Here is a 20,378-nt window from a genome sequence, read left to right on the forward strand (position 1 = left end):
GTTTACCATAAATACTATAGATAAGCAATCTGGCTAAATCCAAAGGAGTATTTTTTGAGTTAGTCAGTGCAACTCAGTTGTATTTTAAGACTATCTCTCTAGCTTTCTCAGCATTGTAGAATTTATTTATTAACACTTTATTTTGAGATAATTTTATACTTACAAAAAAGGTTGCAAAAATAGCACCATGGAATTTCAGTAAATTTGTTTTCATGCCTCATTATATGTTATTAATGTGAATAGGAAATAGTAACCAAAACAGCAAGATACTCGTACAAAAATAGACATATGGATATATTAAAAAGAATAGATAACCCAGAAACAAAGCCACATATCTACTACCAACTAATCTTTGACAAAGTTGACAAAAATAAATAATAAGGAAAGGAGACCCTGTTCAATAAATGGTGCTGGGAAAACTTGCAAGCCAAATGCAGAAGAATGAAACTGGACCCCTACTTATAATCATCTACAGAAATTAACATAAGATGGACTAAAGACCTGAATGTAAGACCTCAAACTATACAAATCTTAGACACAAAAACTGGAAAAAACTCTTCTGGACATTGGCCTACTCAAATAATTTATGACTAAGTCCTCAAAAGCAAATGCAACAAAAACAAAAATTGATGATTGAGATTTAATTGAAGAGCATTTGTACAGCAAAAGAAATAATCAACGGAGTAAACAGAAAACCTACAGAATGGGAGAATATATTTGTAAATTATATATCTTCTGTAGATTAATATCTAGGATCTATAAGGAACTTAAATAAATCAACAAGAATGAAAAACAACCCATTCAAAAGCAGGCAAAGGACATGAACAGACACTTTGCAAAAGAAGACACATGAGCAGCCAACAAACATATGAAAAAATGCTCCACATCACTAATCATCAGAGAAATGCAAATCAAAACCACAATGAGATACCATCTCACACCAGCAGAATGGCTATTACTAAAAGTCAAAAAACAATAGATGTTGGTTAGCATGTCGAGGAAAGTAACACTTGTACACTGTTGGTGGAAATGTAAATTAGTTTAACCCCTACTGAAAAGAGTAAAAAATATTTCTCAAAAGAACAAAAAAAGAACGATCATTCAACCCGACAATTCCCCTACGGGGTATCTACCCAGAGGAAAAGAAATTGTTCTATCAATAAAAAACACCTGCACTCACCTGTTTATTGCAGCACTATTTATGACAGCAAAGTTATGGAATCAACTTAAGTGCCCATCAATGGAGGACTGGATAAAGAAAATGGGGTACATATACACCATGGAATACTCCGCAGCCATAGAAAAGAATGAAATTATATCCTTTGCAGCAATATAGATGCAGCTAGGGGCCATTATCCCAAATGAATTAACACAGAAACTGAAAATCAAATACTGCATTTTCTTGTTTATAACTGAGAGCTAAACAATAGGTATGCATGGAAATAAAGATGGAAACAATAGACACTGGGGGACGCCAAAAGAAGGGCGGGAGGGAGAAGAGAAAGTGTTGAAGACCTACCTGTTGGGTACTATGTTACTGTTGGGGTGATGGGTTCAATAGTAACCCAAACCCCAGCATTATACAATTTACCCTTGTAACAAACCTTCACAGATACACCCTGAATCTAAAATTTTAAAAATACAAAATATAAGAAATATCCAAATGTTATATTCAAATAATATTTTCAGAGACTATTTAAAGGAGCCTTATCACAGACTTACATGAAAGGTGGGTATGGTAGGACATTATTTCTTAGCACTTAAAAAGTATGATGAATTGCTGCACCTAGTAATAGTTTTATGTGCCCCTCTAGAGAGTAGAAAGAAAACAAAAAACCATCACTTCAAGGAAGCTCTTCATTAACCTCATGAAGCTAATTCAGAATGCAATAAATGCCATCCTGGCCCAGAACCTCTTTTGCTACAATTGTGGGGCAATTATGTATCACCGTTCAAAGTGTTATGAAATTTTTTTTGGTTAGCCCAGAAATAATTTATAACATGGTACTACTTGACCATGGGAATGATACAACATAAATGTTAACTGGATTTTCCTGATAGAAGCAATGTCGCTTTATAATTTCTTTTATCAACTTCTCGGCTGTAGAAACCATCTGCTGCATTTGTTACTTCTATTTGCTGATTATCTTTTATTGAACTAGCTTAGATGTTAATTTATTTGAGAATGCTTTCTATTTGTTTGTGAAATAAACCAAATAGGACATTTTCTAATATAACATTTTACTTAGAAATGAGTTAACATTTTGTTATATGAAATAGGTTCTTTAAATCAAAGATACAAAAAGACTTTTAAAAAAATACTGTATGCTACATCCACAATTAAGATTTTTTTGACTACAGATAAAAAAAATATTTTATTATGCCCACCAATTAAGTGCTTAAAAAAGCAAATCTGATGTTCTTCAAGATGAGCTGGCAGTCTATCGTATGAGTTTTTTAAACAGAAAAGATAAAGGTATGAGTTTTTTAAACAGAAAAGATAAAATATACAAGCAACGGCACTACTGAGAAAAGTCAAAACTATATCCTGTGTCCTCTACTACTTCTTCCAAACTCCAATAAATGAAAATATTCCAATAGGCTCCCACTACATATAAATATATGGCGATACATATATCTCCATAAGGTTAGGAATGAAATTAGTTTAAGATTTATTAACCAGTAGAAAAGAGGGGCTAGGTAACTTAGTAGAAACTATCGTTTCACCTGTGGAGATCTGTGTTTATATCCTAGCTCACACAGAAAGAAAAAATTAGTTTGATATTGACTTATATATTTCCCATAACAATCACCTGACTAACTCTAACTGCTTGAAAAAGATCAAAGCCAAAGGCAGCATTATGCAAAAGCCCAATATATAAAACATTTACAAAGAGTATGAGAATAATTATATTAATAACAATAATGTGAAAAATAATAATGTGAAAGCACAGGGAACAGAAACTAAATATGTTTCTTCTCCCCCTTTATTATCAATGTTATAAAAGTCAATCAAACAATTATTAAGCACCTTCTTTGTTCAACCATTTCTGTGAGAAACTGAGAGATATAAAGATAAACATGTACAAGCAGAAGACTCACATAACTCTAATGTGACTCTCATTCCTAAAGGGTTGTGCAACACTAGGTGGGGTTGCCTTTATAGAACTTGAGCACTAGATAGGTGACTGATTCTGAAGACCAAGAGAACTGTTCCCAGAGTAGAGTAAGGGCCACTGGAATGCATTTCAATCCACAGTGAACCTCTAAGATATGCAAAAATAACTCATCTGAGAAAAAAATGTTCTCCTGATTGAACGCAAAATTAGTGGTTCACAAACATGGCTGAGCTACACCACCAAGAAGAAGACTGTTTAATAACAGATTCTCAGGTACCACCTCAGCTCTTTGGAATCTGCATTTTTTAGTATGAGGCCATGGAATTAATACTTGCATAAAGAAACACCATTTCACCAGATACCTCTGAGTCCTGTAGCATCTTCAGGCATTTTAACCTAGGAAAGGCCAGGTAAGTGAATTTACCTACCCCAGGGATAAGAGTCAGGGAACTTACATCATCTCTGGGAACAAGAATTAGGGTTCACTTAAGCAATATCTTACCAAGTTCTTCCAACTCATTAGCTCTCTGCCACTGGCCTGGACACTATTTGGTCCCATGCAACAATATTTCTTCTTGGCCAATTTTAAGAAATTGGCATTTTGAGGTTTAAATGTGGAGGTTTCTGTGCCATACCCCATCTAAAGCACCACTGTATTAGTCCATTTTCATGTGAGTGATAAACACATACTAGAGACTGGGCAATTTCCAAAAAAAGAAAAAGGCTTAAATGTACTTACAGTTTCATATGGCTGGGGAAGCCTCACAATCAAGGCAGAAGGCAAGGAAGAGCAAGTCACATCTTACATGGATGGCAGCAGGCAAAGAAAGCTTGTTCAGAGAAATCCCCATTTTTAACACCATCAAATCTCATGAGACTCATTCACTATCATGAAAACAACATGAGAAAGACCCACCCTCATGATTCAGTCATCTCCCACTGGGTCCCTCCCACAACACATGGGAATTATGGGAGCTACAAGATGAGATTTGGGTGAGGACACAGAGCCAAACCATATCAACCACATATTGCCAAAGTTTGAGTGAATGTCACATGATAGAACTCACAGTGAACCGATTACTCCTAATTGAACAAGATGCCTTCACACAGGAAAAGATCATAAAACATTAAACCTTGAGGTATTTTTTCCATTGTTCAACAAGAGAAGTCATACTGTCATATTGACTCAGTTGTTTTAAATGAAGATAAATCATCAAATCCCTCACTTTAAGAAACTTTAAGTAGATGAAGCACCATAGGACCACTGACAGTAACTGTTATTAGAAGGTTAGGGATAGTTGATTTACCCCACTTTCTAGAAAAAGTGATTTAGAACAAGGATATCCTTACACTGAGAGTTTTAAGGGAAAGTTAAGGAGAATACTAGGCAGGAAAGGATGTTTGGGAGTCTTCAAAGTTTTGTATACAGAAACATACATTGATCACAAAGCATTTGGAGTGCCAGCCAATGCCATAAACCCAGCCTCACCTACATTTTATCCCTTGGCAGTTTCATTTGTGTAAGTGGACAGCAGCTTCCAGCTGAATGAAACCATTACAGCTGAACGAAACCATTACAGCTGAACTGCTGCCATGGTCAGCGTTCCACCTATGGCCCTGTACCACTGAAGCATTAAACAATAAAGACAAATAATGTGTATCTGTCAAATTTTTAGGAATACAAAATAGAAGGGTATCAAAGATATTGGTCCACTTTCAGAATTCAAAAACATCATAATAGTCTATAATGTTGAGTCAAATATAGTAAGATAATCATAACAGTTAATTAGAAGGCCCTGGATATACCAGTAGAAAGATAACATCAGCACAATTGATCAACAAGGTATGAATTTGTAGTAGCACCTAAACAGTACAAAGAAAATTTAAAATCGGCAATATGCCAACGCTAAGCAAATGCCAAAGTGGCACATTTCTCTTACTATAATTTATGAGAAGTACTTGGAAAAGAAATTACAATATAACCTATAACTTTCTTATCACACATTTATTTGTATTACTTGCTAATTTCTCTACAATATATTATGTTGAAGTGTTAGCAGTTGTCTTTGAACAGATATATTGACTGTACTTGTATGAATTTAACCCCTACCTCTCTTATTTGCTTGAAGAGGTAGGACAAATTTATTTTTGGCAAAAAAATTGAAAGCAAGTGATTCCTTATTTATTGTCTTAGTTATCAGTCCCAGTTAGAAAATCAGTGATCATACGAAGTCATCAATAAAATATTTTATTCATTGCTTGTATCAAATTGCTAGTGTATTTGTCTTCTCTATTTTAATATCACTTTTTAAAAATTGGCTTGCCTTTCTTAGATACAATACTTGCTGGAAAATTCATGGAGGAAAAGGGAGAATATTAATATTTAAGTCATAAGGAAAGAAGATTCTTTACTCAAATTATCACTTTCCCACTCAGCAGCAACCCTGAGTAATACATTCATTATAAACCAGCAGCACTAGATCTCTTTTAGTCACTTTACAACACTGACAGAATAAATAGTTAAAATTAGACTTCTCATTTTCATATCAGGGGAGACATCAACATTAGTTTCTATATTAAACACTCTGGAACTGTAGAAAGCTTTTTAAATTAATTTAAAGTGATGGATGCAGGATCGTCTGAACATTTATTTAATAGAAATTATGATTATCAACCAAATTATACTTTGGAAAGGCAATCATTTTGTCCCTGCAAAGCAGTAATACATTTCCAGCCCACAAAAAGTACTACATATGAAAAAGTATTTTGCAGCACATTTTATAGTTCTGCAGAGTATCACATTACCACTTGTCAACCAGCAATTGCATCATAATTCAACCTCCTGCAACTATAAAACTGGGTCTTGACTTGATTAAACAAAAGACACAGTATATGTGTTGTACATATATGTGTGCATACAGCAATTCTAGAAATGAAAATAAGGTAATATGTTTAGCATCTAAACATACATTGAGACAAAAGCAGAACATCTAATGAAAATCAAATAGATACTACCTTTAATTTTCTATTCTTCTTGGTGTCAGTTTTCTAAAGAGTCTTTGTTTATAGACAAATTAGCTAAATTTTGACAGAGAGCTGATTTTATTTCCTTCATCTAATATAGTAAAGATCTGAAGGACAGAGGAATACTATCCTAAAAATGTTCCTTATGCTACTTTCTATCACAGCAGTCCCCAACCTTTTTGGCACCGGGGACCAGTTTTGTGGAAGACAATTCTTCCACAGATGGGGGCAGGAAGGGGTTGGTTTTAGAATGATTCAAGTGCATTAAATTTATTGTGCACTTTATTTCTATTATTATTACCTTGTAATATATAATGTAATAATTATACAACTCACCATAATGTAAAATCAGTGAGACTCCTGAGCTTGTTTTCCTGTAACTAGACTGTCTCATCTGGGAGTGATGGGAGACAGTGACATCATCAGGCGTTAGATTCTCATAAGGAGCACACAACCTAGATCCCACACATGCACAGTTCACAATAGGGTTCACACTCCTATAAGAATCTAATACCATTGCTGATCTGACAAGGGACAGAGCTCAGACAGTAATGTGAGCAATGGGGAGCAGCTGTAAATACAGATGAAGGTTCACTTACTCACCCGCCACTCACCTCCTGCTGTGCCGCCAGGTTCCTACTGGGCTACAGACCCTTACTGTAGGGTTGAGGATCCCTGCTCCATCAGATCATGGCATTCATAGAAAACAGTAAGATATGTCTGCTCTAATTCTCAGGGACCATAGGAGTCTGCCCATGGAGCTATGGTTGTCCATCCTAAGTCTCACTGGTCATCCATCCAGGGCTGAGGGGTCACTATCTCAATGTATGTGTTACTTATTCGTGGTGAAATGGGTTGGGAGCCTCTGATTTAGATAATTGTGGGATTCACAAATGGAAGAAAAACTATGATAAGTATTACATGACAAGGAGAATTCCCCCAGATCCAATTATAGAAAATGTTTTTGGAGAGCTGATATGATTATTTGTAAAAAATTTGAATTGCCAGGATGCTGGGAAGCATAGTCGTTATAAGGGAGGGTTTTGCCCTGTGAATGCCTTTGCTCAGAACAATTCCATCCCTTCCTAGCCATACAAATATGAGGAAGTTACTTAATTCCTCTAAGCTTCAGTTTTCTATTCTGTGTAATGAGGATAGTAACAGCATCTACTTCACCAGATTGGTGCAAGGATTGAATAGCTTAATATGTGGTAAGCCCTTAGAGGAATATTCAATAAATATATCTTAATATAAAGACATTGAAATTAATTTTTTATTTTCTAACCATTTCAAAATACGAAAAAGTTGTAAGAAAATAGAAAGAAATTTTATTTTTGAGACATTTGAGAATAATCCGCTATCATGAATATTAAGTATACTAAGTATATTATTTATTTTTAAATACTTAAGTTTTTTTTAACAATTTTAATGTATTTTTTTAAATGACATTCTCCTACATGACTACAAAACAACCATTAATATCAGACAATTAACATAGATATGCTGCTACCATTGAATCCTCAGACTTCATTCAAAGATCAGCACTTGTCCCAGTAATGTCTTTTATAAAGAATCCAGTTCAGAATTATACATGCATTTGTTTTCATTCACTTTTAATCTGGAGCAGATCTCAGTCTTTTTCTGACTTTCATATCTTGACACTTTTGCATATTGCAGTCCAATTATTTTGTCAAATGTTCCTCAATTTGGCTTCGCCTGTCATATTCTCACAATTAGATTCATGTTACAAATATTTGGCAGGAATATCACAAAAGTGATGCTGTGTTCTCATTGCATCCTATAAGTTTGTACACATTTTGATTTGTCTCATTAGTGGTGTTGGTAACAGATTATTTTATCGGGTGGTATCTTTCAGGCTTCTCTAATAAAAAGTTAATCTTTTTTACTTTGGAGTTAATAAATATTTCAGGGGACATTATTATGAAACTAAATATTCAATTTCTAATCAATCTTTCAATAGGATCTTTTATTTATGTCAGTATAGACTCATGGATTTAGAGTCTATTAATGGGCTACAATCAACTGCAACTGCTACTTATTTTGATGCTTGAGCTTAAAAGAGATCATTTGATATGACCCAAACATTTTCTGTGCACTTTCTTGTTATCTGGCATAAGATGTTCCAGGCTTATTTTGAACATTTTTTTCCAACAGTACAGGAATCAACCATTTCTCCAAGAAACATTAGTTTCATTTTAGTGCAGAATAGTGTTTACAATCCACTATCTGAGCACTAGGAGTACTTGTTGCTAGAGGGTATCACTTCTCCCAGGTCCTCTCAGTGGACAAAGCAAAGGGATACAATTTATATGCACACACATACACAGATATATCTATATAGAATCCATAAGGTTACACAGTACATTCAATTCCAATCCAACACCATACAGTTCATTCTAGTTTTTTACCTTTCCATATTTGAATATTCTTTGATAGTTAGAAACCTGGCTTCTCAATCATTACTGATTTGGTCCAACCCCTGTACATAACCAATTTCCCATCACCACAACTACAGTCAATCACTCCCTTCCCCCATAAACCAATTTCCCATCACCACAACTACAGTCACTCCCTTCCCTGACACAGATACTCTCCTCACAACTACAGTCACTCCCTTCCCTGACACAGATAGTCTCCATTGTAAGGTACCCCTTCTGGCAGAAGTCCATGTCACCCCTCTCACATCTGACACTCCTCTTTTGGTTGTCTTCCCATATAAATTCCCACCTTATCATCCCTGCTTGGGTTATAATACCCAACAATAGGCCATTCGCATGTGTGGATGCATCTGCACCATATGTGGTCTTCTACACTTCACTCTGGGCCACCAAAATCACCTCCATACTCCAGAATCAATGTCTATCTTCCTTAGTCCTGCCAAGTAGCTTTTGTACTAAATTATTTCAAGAAAGGGAAGAAAAGAGGAAGAGCAAGAGCTTGTAATTTATTCTTACTTAAAATATCTTGTGAGGTGCAAATGCTCTAATGGATCTTAATGTGCTTTGGAAGCAGGGAAGCATTATACAAAAATTAAATGTATTTGATCCTAGATAGTGCCCCCAGCACACACAGCCTTCTTCTCCTACATCACAGATCCTTAGAAAAACTAGAAAATAACTAAGAAAAGAAAAAGATACTTAGATATATGAGTAGATGGATGGATATTAGATACAAGATAGAGAGTAGAAAAAAGGAAGGGGACTCTCCAGAGGATGACTAGGGAAATTACTCTCAATAATTTCTAAAACATGCACAGGATTGTGCTTAAATAAGGAAACCAAAGTGCCTTGGATATGAGAAGTGGATTGGAGGATCTAAAACCAAGGGATAAGTGAATAAGTGGGACAGTGCAGGAGGAAGAGTCAGATAGAAAACATCCTGTGTTCTATCCCCCAGCTCCACCTCTCCCAACAGGGTTGTCCTCCTGCAGGTAGGAACACTGAGTGTGGACTTGGTTCAGAGACAGGACTACACATTGGTGGCTGGTGATGCCCAAGAAGAAAGAGAACATCTTTCTTCTTATAAGGTCAGCCGTACAATACCGGCTACAATCTGTGTATTGTATGGTTGTGCCTGGGCTTCCCTCTCCTCTGAATCCCAGTGAGGAGAGGTTGGAGCAAAACTGCCTCAACTCATCTCTCACCTTCCCCTCAGCATGAATCTCAAGTAAAGATAAGCATACATGCAGGTATCACCAACTGGTAATTTGGGAAAAAAAATCAACACCATGGATGTTATACACCAGAGAATAGAGGAAAACATATATGTGAAAACGAAAGAGAAATGGGGAACAGATTCGGAAGTGCCTACACATTCTTTTGCTATTCCAACGCTGAGGAATATGAAGAAAGAAAAGAAATAAGAGAACTTCCCAGAACTGAGGAGAGTCAGGGTACTCATGTTGTGAAAGCAACTAAGAGTAGAAGGGGACTTCCTAATTAATGTGATATAACAAGTAAGAGATACTAATATTTAGCAAGGAAGACATGCAGAAGATGTGATTATCTGAGGATAGGCAAAAAAATCAGGAAACCAGGACCTGTGTACCACTGGGCAGGGCAGGTGAGGGCGGGATGGACACCAAAATCAGGGCAGTTCAGTTATGTCTAAAAAATATACGTTATGACTCAGAAAAGGTTGTATAACAAGATTATAACATTTAAGAAACGTGTTCTCTTCTCCTATTTGGATAAGTATACCTTCATTGCCATAAAATTGGAAAAAGGCATAACGCTACATCTTTTGATTCACTGAAAGTTAGTCAAATGTCAAGTGGCTAATTTAGTTATTATTGCCATGGTCTGAATAGTCTCTTAATGGGTGAGCAATATTTGAATCAATAACATAAAGACATAATAATTTATGAATTATTATACATACTTTTTTATTCCATAAAAGTAATCTTTCTTGCTTTTGCTTCAGTAAAATTATTAGACCATGCTATAATCCAGATTTTCACACAGTTTTTGTTCTGCTGATATTAATGTCAAATTAGATATCCTTCTGAAGCCACTGTGGTGTTTACATAGTTTTTATTCATTGTAATTTAGAGTCATTTTTCACTGCTGAAAATATATAAGCTGGAATTATCATAGAATTGATAAATGATAATACATAGATTAAAAATGAATTAACTTTTACATCCAGTTTTACATATTCAAACACTGTAATAGACTACATACAATAAATTGTAAATGTTGTAGAAAGTATTATAAAATATTTTCATTTGTTGTATAAATCACTGCCCCATTTAAGGTCATAATTTTTTGTAACACTTAAATCAATATCTAGGTTCATAAAAATGTTTTTAAGTTCTTTCTTCCAGTTTTTCAATGCTGAAACATTATAAAGAAAAATTAAAAATCAGTATGCTGTACAATTTGGCTAAATCTCTCTTTGAGATAATACCTTGATTTAGAACAACCAGAAACAATCTCAGTGAAAGTTAGTTTTTTGAGTCTATGTGTATTTTGAAGGAAAAAGTAAGTTTTAGGCTTATTTGTTCATACATCTTCTCCTTTATAGTCATATAATTTTTATTATATTTCATCCAAATGTTAATTTTTGCATATGTCACCTAAACTTTCTATTAAAATTTTCTGTAAATTAAAAAAATTCTAATCTTTGAAAGACGAAATATTGACACAGATTTGGTACACTTTTGTTAACATTTTTAATAATGAGCAAGAGTTTATAATCAAATGACTGTGAACACTACACATTCAAAATTAGTTTTCACCCAAAGCCATGGTTTGCATTTATTTGAATATCTACTGTTGTTTCAAATAACTATTCCACTGCATTTTATCACATCTCATCTAAATTAAACATAATTGCTTTAACAGTGTTCAGCTGACATTCTCATCATGCATCAACAGGTGATTTCAGGTCAAATCTGATATGTGATTCATCAAAAGTTTCAATCTTTAGGCACACAGATAAGATGTGATCTTTGATTTGTTCCAAGGAAGACCATCACTCCTGGCATAGTTGAGGCCACAACCCATGGGGATAAATTTATAATATGCTGCCAAATAGGTCATGCAATGTTTGCAAGTATATATGTTCTGGCCTAAATACCAGTCATGTTAGCATCATTATTACAGGTTTACTCGTCATCATGTTTTAAGCTAATGCTCAGTGTACAAAATTGTTTTTTGCTTTTCCTCAAGTTCGAATTTACACTTTCTACAACAGATGTATAATCAATTAAATAGTCATTAATTTTGGCTTTATTTCTGGTCTTCGTGGTTAAATCATATACATAATAAGTGTTTGCTGTTTAGAATTTTTATTTTGTGCATTCTCATTTGCTGAATATGCACTTTATAAAATCATATTTTTAATTTTTTCCCTCACTTGATTTCTCCCAAAATCACCCATCTATTTTTATTTCTCCATCTAGGCATCATTTGTTTTATCATGTTTGTATTTTTATCCATCTTACAAGGTTAGCCATTCTAGCATCATATTTTGAAAACATTTCAACTACATCCAGACATTTTCCATCTATGAATCCTACAAAAAGAATCATTATTCTTAGCTAAATATTGGACACATATTAATCTTTTAAAGACTTCACACAAATGATATCAGTGTTCTTGGGTCTTTGTTGAATATAATCAATTATTTACTCTTTAATTTTTTTACTACATAGAAATAACTGTACTCCAGATCTCTCTCTCTTATGTATATATATGTAATATATATATTTACATATTAAATATATATAATACATATATTAAAATATATATTATATATACACACAGATGGAAGTATAAATATAAAAATTAGTGGAAGTAATTTTTAATGAGATCATATTCTAAATAATGAATATTAATTTCAAATTCATTTGCGTTTAAGAGAAATAAAATTGGAGGGATATTATGTTCTCAAAGATTTCTGTAACCTTAAGAAAAGACACAAAAAGCATTAAAAACTTTTTAAATTCTGTAAATACGGATGTGCTTTTCTGTATGCAGGTGATACTTTATGTTTTTTAATTGAGAAAGTAATTGTTTCCAGTCACCTATACTTCAGTGACCAAAGCTTATCTTGAAGATAAATTATGAAACACATAACACAAATTAAAAAGCACTTTGTCTTTTAGCTGACAACAAAAAGCCATCTTCAAGCTTACTTTGCCACTTGCAAGTCATATTATATAAAACAAAACATAAATTCCCTGCGATATTCACCTAATGGAAAATTGTAAATATTAATTTGTTCCAGACTTTTATTTTGCTATAAATATTCTTAGGCTGTATGAAAGATGTGACAGCCATTTTTTAGGATCATCTTCCAATAATCAGAGAAAACGGACTCATTTTTCTTCTCCAACTAGTCAACTTCATGATGGTAATTTGCCTTCTCATGGTTGGGCAAAATTGCATTTATTGATTCGGATTTGTGAATTCAACATAAATAACTCTTTTTTCTCATGATTTTTATCAGTAACTAAATTCTTCATTTAGTAAAATAGATATAAATCAAAAAGTTTTTATCTAATGTGCTTAAGTTATAGGTTTGCATTTGATAAGGTTAATTTTTTTGCTCATTTTTAATGTTTGAATCAGTAATTGACTGTCAATGAATAACACATCTGTACTGTCCTTTAGCAAATTTTACATGGTTCAGGCTTACGAGCATACAATTTTCACTTTATTGTTTCTAGGTTTTTGGTTTTTGTTTTTTATTTATTTATTTATTTTTTATTTTTTTTTGAGACGGAGTCTCACTCTGTCACCCAAGCTGGAGTGCAGTGGCGCGATCTTGGCTCACTGCAACCTCTGCTGCTCAAGTTCAAGAGATTGTCCTGCCTCAGCCTCCACAGTAGCTGGGATTACAGGTGCCTGCCACCATGACTGGCTAATTTTTTTTTTTTTTTTTTTTTCAGTTTTAGTAGAGATGAGGTTTCACCATCTTGGCCAGGCCGGTTTTGAACTCCTGACCTCATGATCTAGCCGCCTAAGCATCCCAAAGTACTAAGATTACAGGAATGACCATAAAAACCCTAGAAGAAAACCTAGGTAGTACCATTCAGGACATAGGCATGGGCAAGGACTTCATGTCTAAAACAACAAAAGCAACGGCAACAAAAGCCAAAATTGACAAATGGGATCTAATTAAACTAAAGAGCTTCTGCACAGCAAAAGAAACTACCATCAGAGTGAACAGGCAACCTACAGAATGGGAGAAAATTTTTGCAATCACTCATCTGACAAAGGGCTGATATCCAGAACCTACAAAGAACTCAAACAAATTTACAAGAAAAAAACAAACAACCCCATCAAAAAGTGGGCAAAGGATATGAACAGACATTTCACAAAAGAAGACATTCATACAGCCAACAGACACATGAAAAAATGCTCATCATCACTCGCCATCAGAGAAATGCAAATCAAAACCACAATGAGATACCATCTCACACCAGTTAGAATGGCAATCATTAAAAAGTCAGGAAACAACAGGTGTTGGAGAGGATGTGGAGAAATAGGAACACTTTTACACTGTTGGTGGGATTGTAAACTAGTTCAACCATTATGGAAAACAGTATGGCAATTCCTCAAGGATCTAGAACTAGATGTACCATATGACCCAGCCATCCCACTACTGGGTATATACCCAAAGGATTATAAATCATGCTGCTATAAAGACACATGCACACGTATGTTCATTGCGGCACTATTCACAATAGCAAAGACTTGGAATCAACCCAAATGTCCATCTGTGACAGACTGGATTAAGAAAATGTGGCACATATACACCATGGAATACTATGCAGCCATAAAAAAGGATGAGTTTGCGTCCTTTGTAGGGACATGGATGCAGCTGGAAACCATTATTCTTAGCAAACTATCACAAGAACAGAAAACCAAACACCGCATGTTCGCACTCATAGGTGGGAACTGAACAATGAGATCACTTGGACTCGGGAAGGGGAACATCACACACCGGGGCCTATCATGGGGAGGGGGGAGGGGGGACGGATTGCATTGGGAGTTATACCTGATATAAATGACGAATTGATGGGTGCTGACGAGTTGATGGGTGCAGCACACCAACATGGCACAAGTATACATATATAACAAACCTGCACGTTATGCACATGTACCCTAGAACTTAAAGTATAATAATAAAAAAAAAGAAAAAAAAAAAGATTACAGGAATGAGCCATGGAGTCTGGCCCTATTATTTCTTGGTTTTAACATATTAATCGCACGGCCTCTTTGAAAATTTTTCTCCCTTTTTCTTTTCAGTTGTGTTTTCTTTCTGTGTTCTATTTTTTTTTATTATTATTAGCTTGGCCCTACTTATTTTTACTGAAAAAATTAAAAATGAAATGAAATTATATTCCTAGGGTAGAAAAGTTTAATATATTTTCTTTCCAAATATTTATAGTCAATATTTATAGACTCATCCAAAAGTCACTAATTAAAATAAATGTAAAAAATAACGTAATTTCTATGTGTGAAAAGCTACTTTTAAAATATTTACAATTAAATGCTAAAATTAAGATAAAATGAGAACTTTTACTAATTTTTAAATCAAAATTATTTAAGTAAAACCAACATTTACATTTAGTTTCTGAATACTTAATTAAATCATATTAAATATTTTTAGAAAAATAAAGTTATTCTGTCTTGCAGTTTAATATCCAGCTATTGACCAATGTAAATAATTAATATCCTACATCACCTGTGACACAGCTGGATTTTAAATAGCATTGTAAATTGTTTAATACTGTAAAATGTTTCCCAGGCTCCATCTAGCACTGTTGTGATTACTATGCTAATTTATTGCACCTTGATTGGAAGAGGATGAACAGAAAATAAAAAATATGCACTCAGGGCTATTGAAAGCAATATTTTATTTTGAAAAAATCTCTTAGATATACTCTCTGGCCGGGTGCGGTGGCTCACGCCAGTAATCTCAGCACTTTGGGAGGCTGAGGCAGGTGGATCACGAGGTCAGGAGATGGAGATCATCCTGGCCAACATGGTGAAATGCCGTCCCTACTAAAATACAAAAAATTAGGCAGGCGTGGTGGCACATGCCTGTAGTCCCAGCTACTCGGGAGACTGAGGCAGGAAAACCGCTTGAACCCGGGAGGCGGAGGTTACAGTGAGCGGAAATCGCACCACTGCACTCCATCCTGGCGACAGAGCAAGACTCCATCTCAAAAAAATAAATAAAGAAAGAATAAATAAAGAAATATACTCTCTAAGAAGAAGAAATGGACATCCTAATTAATTTGTCCTTTCTCTTATTTTAAGGATTCTATGAATAAAATCTTACCCAAACTCTGAGGCTGTGTTCATGTCTGATATGGCAGCAGCAGCACCCACAGTGTCATTTCCAAAGGGAATAACTACCTTTGGTTTGTGGGCATAGGTCAAGAGCTGTGGAAAGACATTTCCCTGGAGCCTGAATTCGGTTAATCATAAAATGGATGCTTGAGATATAATTGTTCAATGCCATACCTTAGTACCAGATCTGGAATGATAGGTGCCCTTAAATTCTTAATAAATCTATTATTTGGGCTTGTGATATGTGAGGCCAAGGGCGGGGCACTTATTTTCCCTAAGGTACCATAGAAAATATAATTCAATAATATATCCATTCTAAGCAAAAGTTAAAAAGAGATATCTATATGTACTGACACAGAACGTTCATCAAGATACTTTGTTGGGTGAAAAAAAATTGTTACAAAATATATGTACAATATCATTTACATATATTTTAAATAAAAATGACATATTTCTATGTATTCTGCATATATACATAAACAACAGAATTATAGATGCATGTGAAGCAGATTATTATCCTAGAGAAGGTGAGGAAAACTGGCTAGGAATAAAATAGGAATCATAACTTTATCATCAATATTTAAGTTTTCATAAGAAAAATGCATTATTTACTATATTATTAAAATTTGAAAATTTCCCTTCAAAATGAAATGTGTTGGAAAACTTTTAATTCTTAAGTTTGACAATATGAATGCTACATCATGCATATATGTGGTTCAAATCATTAATAGGCTGCTCTTCGAGCTGTTATATTCTTTCTCATTCTACTTGATGTTATGTATTTCAGAGTTCCTTAAAATTTGAATACATCTACTAATATGATTCTTCATTAGTCCATCAGAGACTTTAGTAGTTATCTGGATGTGCCCTTTTTGATATAAAATATATTTTTAATTATAGAAAAAATCCCCAAATATTCATGTTGTGTGTCAAAAGTTGTGCTGAACAATTTTTTATATGTTAATTTCATTTAATTCTTACAACAACTCTGTAAGAAAATGTTATCATTTTTACAAATGAGAAAACTCAGGGCTGTGGTAACAAATGTTGTCAACAAAGAATCCAGAGTGAGAAACTGTAAACGCCAGAGAGCTGGAAATATCAAGACCTAAATCTAATAGGTTCTAGGTAGGCAAAAGGATCAGATAAATGCACAGCAAGCATGGAACAAACTCATTCTGGATTTCGATAGTATAAGGAGAGTCATCAAAAGAGACAAATGTTTATCCAAAATGTCTAAATTTGGTTGAGCTGGATTCATCCTGGAGAAAAAGCTGAACAAATGTGTATTTTAGGCATGAACCTAAATGAAGTAGCTATAATGCTTCCCAAATTTAACAGAAAACAGTCCCAGAGAAGGGTGTACTAAGAAGTAGAATAAGTAACTAAGATTTACTGCAGGAAGGAAAAAGAGGAACACTGAATGGATCAGCTTTCACACCTTCTGGATGGCCAGACAAGATAGGCTTTTTTTGTTGCAAAACAGCAGGCGTGGAATACAGACCTTCTAAGGTTCCATAGGCTTAAGCAGCTTGATACCCCCATGCCAAGCTGCTAGTGCTTAACAGATACTTAATCTAATGCCAACACTCAACATTGTTTCACAAGTCCCAGAGAAATCTCATTGAAATGTTAAATATGTAACACAAAATACAATCTAAAACTAGTAGTTAAATAAGGTTAGAATTTATAGAATATACCTCCAATGTTTTCAAAGTGTTTCCATCTATCTAATTCTTGTTTAAAAGAGTACTTCTACTTAGTTTCCTAGAGAAATGTGTGTCCTTTCATGATTATTTTAGTGTGTGGATGTATACTGCATATTATATATCAATATTTTTTTCCTAGGTAACATATATTATCTTTCTCTTCTGCTTGGAAAGCTCTGATTTGCAACAAGACATCTTTACCATCTTGTGTCAACAATATGAATTGCAGGCAGAATTTTAAAACCCAGTGAAAAAAATAAGCCTTAGAAGGTTAGATGTGGAGGAAGACCTACATGCTTTCTAAAAAAAAAAAAAAAAAAAAAAAAAAAAAACTGCCACAGTCAGCACCACCATGCCACCAAATTTCACAGAAAGCTCAAGATATAGAAATGAGTTTCTGATTCCCAAAGTGATTGTGAAAAGTGATCCTGTGACGATCTGAACATTTGAGGTGATATTTTCTTTCCTATGTCTAGAGTCCATGCATGCTCTGAATGGATACCAACCACAAAACTCAAGATTGTTAACTGGGTACTACCTATACCGCCACACAGCTCAAGGGACAGAATACCATGAGGATGACTGAGACTAGAAAGCGGGTGGTATCTAGAAACAGGTTCATTCTTTGAAGGCAAACAAAATATTTCTTCGGGATAGAGGAATACTTCCTTTTATTGCACCTTGCAAATATTGTGTTTTCAACAAATTCAAGGTTTGTGACAACTCTGCATCCAGTGAGTCTATGGGCATCATTTGTCCAACAGCATGGGCTCACTTTATGTCCCTCCCTCATATTTTGGTAATGCTCGCAATATTTAAAATTTTCATTATTATATCTGTTATGGTGATCTGTGAATAGTAATCCTTAATGTTCCTATTATAATTGATTTGGAATGTCCTGAAGCACACTCACAGAAGATAGTGAATTTAATTGATAAATGTATATGTTCTGACTACTCCATCGGCTGGCTGTTTCTTCATCTCTAGGCCTCTCCTCAGGCTTCCCTATTCCCTGACACATGATAATATTGAAATTAAGCCAATTAATAGCCCTATAACGACCTCTAGGTATTCAAGTAAAAGAAAGAACCACAAGCCTCTCATTTGACATTAAAAGCTAAAAATGACTAGACTCAGTGAGAAAGGCACAAATGAACCCAACATAGTCCAACAGCTAGGCTTCTTGCACCAAACAGTTAGCCAAGCTGTGAATGTAAAGGAAAAATTTCTCATGGAAATTAAATGTGCTACTCCAGTAAACACAGAAATGATAACAAAGTGAAAGAGCTTTACTGCTGATACGGAATAAACATTAATAATGTCAGAGGTCTGGATAGAAGATCAAACCAGCTACAACATTCCCCTAAGCCAAAGCCTAATCCAGAGCAAGGCCCTAATTCTCTTATATTTTATGAAGGCTGAGAAAGGAAGCTACAGAAGAAAAGTGTGAAGCTATCAGAGGTTGATGTATGAGGCTTAAGAAAGGAAGCCATCTTCATAATATAAAAGTGCAAGGTGAAGTAGCACGTGCTTGCACTCGATGATATAAAAGTACAAGGAGAAGCTGTAGCAAGGTATCCAGAAGATCTAGCTAAGATCATTGATGAAGGTGGCTACACTAAACAACAGATTTTTCAATGTATATGCAACAGTCTTCTATTAGAAGAAAATGCCATCTAGGACTTCCACAGCTAAAGAGAAGTCAATGCTTAGCTTCAAAGCTTCAAAGTACAGGTCTTTTTGTTAGGGGCTAAATGCAAATGGTGACTTTAAGTTGAAGCCAATGATCATGTATCATTCCAAAAATCACTGGACCCTTAAGAATTATGCTAAATCTACTCTGCCTATGCTCTATAAATGGAACAGCAAGTCTGGATGACAGCCTATCTGTTTACAACATGCTTTACTAAATATTTTCAGTCAGCTGTTGAGATCTACTGCTCAGAAAAGAGATTATTTTCAAAATAGTACTGCTCATTGAGAATGGACCTAGTCACCCAAGATCTCTGATAGAGATTTACAATGTTTTTATGCCTGCTAACACAAGAACCATTCTGCAGCCCATGGATAAAGGAGTCATTTTGACTTGCAAGTCTTTTATTTTATAAGACTAAAGTCATAAATAGTGATCCCTCTGATGGATCTGGGCAAAGTAAATTGAAAACCTTCTGGAAAATATTCACTATTCTAGATGCAATTAAGATCATTCATGATTCATGGGAGGAAGTCAAAATACCAACGTGAACAGGAGTTAGGAAGAAATTGGTTCGAACTGTCCTGGATGACTTTGAAAGATTCAAGACTTCAGTGGAAGAAGTAATTGCAGATATAGTGGAAATATCAAGAAAACTAGAAATAGAAGTGGAGGCTGAAGATGTGACTGAATTGCTACAATCACATGATAAAACTTGAACGGATGAGGAATTGCTTTCTATGAGCAAAGAAAGTGTTTTTTAGATTGAAACTACTCCTGGTGAAGATGTTTTGAACATTGTTAAAATGACAACAAAAGATCTGGAATATTACATAAACTTAGTTGATAAAGCAGCAACAGCACTTGAGAGGATTAACTCCAATCTTTTTTTTTTTTTTTTTTTTTTTTTTTTTTTTTTGAGACGGAGTCTCGCTCTGTCGCCCAGGCTGGAGTGCAGTGGCCGGTTCTCAGCTCACTGCAAGCTCCGCCTCCCGGGTTTATG

Source organism: Rhinopithecus roxellana, chromosome 6 (assembly GCF_007565055.1).
Source record: "Rhinopithecus roxellana isolate Shanxi Qingling chromosome 6, ASM756505v1, whole genome shotgun sequence".
Lineage (NCBI taxonomy): Eukaryota > Metazoa > Chordata > Mammalia > Primates > Cercopithecidae > Rhinopithecus > Rhinopithecus roxellana.